The sequence below is a fragment of the Suricata suricatta genome, chromosome 10 (assembly GCF_006229205.1).
Source record: "Suricata suricatta isolate VVHF042 chromosome 10, meerkat_22Aug2017_6uvM2_HiC, whole genome shotgun sequence".
Lineage (NCBI taxonomy): Eukaryota > Metazoa > Chordata > Mammalia > Carnivora > Herpestidae > Suricata > Suricata suricatta.
Genome location: NC_043709.1, coordinates 136,539,065 through 136,540,680, shown reverse-complemented (window position 1 = coordinate 136,540,680; position 1,616 = coordinate 136,539,065).

Here is a 1,616-nt window from a genome sequence, read left to right as displayed (position 1 = left end):
ATAAACTAGCCAGCAGCAACGTTGTTTTATCATTGTTAATCTTCTGAATTAATCAACTTTAAGACACTATGGAAAAATAAAATGCATTTTAGAAATAACAATGTTACAGTTTTAAGATTACAAATGAGGGGCGCCTGGGGGGCTCAGTCAGTTAAGCGTCCGGCTTCGGCTCAGGTCATGATCTCACGGTTGGTGGGTTCCAGCCCCGCGTCAGGCTCTGTGCTGACCGCTAGCTCAGAGCCTGGAGCTTGCTTCGGATTCTGTGCCTCCTTCTCTCTCTGACCCTCCCCTGCTCCCACTGTTTCTCTATGTCTCTCAAAAATAAATTTTTAAAAAAAAGATTACAAATGAGTTTTAATCCATGCCTCAATCTTTATATTACTTCTAAAACCAAATATTTACATTCTAAAATATTGGTGAGGTTTTAAAATGTTAATGTATCAACAGTTTTAAACTACAAATCTCTCTCTGAAGATATATAGGGAACTTTTTAACAAACATTAGAGCAGAAGGAAATACACCTAATTCATAGTAGCAAAAAAGACAACTCTCAGACTCCTGAAGGAATATGTAGTAATAAAACTCAAAAAGTGTATCAAAATATTAACTATGAAGTGTTTTAATTATTATCAGCAAGAGAAGGTCTGTGGAACTATGATGGCAAATCCCAAGACCATCAAACCAGCACGTAATCAACAGAGACCTTGTTGGGGGCAGAGCTTCAAGAAGAAAACACAGAGCTCTGGAGATCACAGTTTCCTCAACGCTAAAGAAAATAACCGTAACATTTTACACCAGTGGGTCCTCTCAACCTTTATTTTTCCTTTTTTCTTTGTATGACAAAGTATATGTATGTACTTTCAAATGTGTTTAAGGATTATATATTTGTGACATTCCATTAACTCCCTTCCAGAACTAAATGGTACCTCCTTTAAGCAAAAAAACAGGGCTAAATTATTACACAATCTAAAGATCTTATTTTTTTATATTTTTGAGATAGAGAGCGCATATGCGTGCCCATGAGTGGGGGAGGGACAGAGGGAGAGGGAGACACCGAATCCGAAGCAGGCTCCAGGCTCCTAGCTGCCAGCACAGAGCCCGACACGGGGCTTGAACCCATGAACCGTGAGATCATGACCTGAGCTGAAGTCAGATGCTTAACCGACTGAGCCCCCCAAGGCGCCTTTCCACAATCTAAAGACTTTTAATCCTACAAGTCCAAGTCTTAGGAAAATTCACCTAAGAAACACTGAATAAACTCTGAGTACAGCAGGATAGAAGTCACCTTTTCAAAACAGGAACATACAGGGCTGTTCAAAAGGTGGAGTTTTCTCCAACAAAAGCCTGGTAGCACCTACCGTTTTAACCACGTGTGGCAGGGTGCAGGCTGACGGAGCCTTGCTCCTGCTCCCCTCCCCAGGTGGAACCCGTGGGGCCCAGAACAGGGCTGGGTCCTCCCACGAGGGAGCCCTCCCTGAGCCAGGCCTCAGGCTGCTCCCCACCGACACGACCAATCACAGCGCGAGGTGCGAGGAGACGCACGTGGACACAGCAGCCAGGCTCCTCCCCCCCCGGGGCTTGACGCCCAGCTCCCCAATCCTACTCGGGCCGGCGCA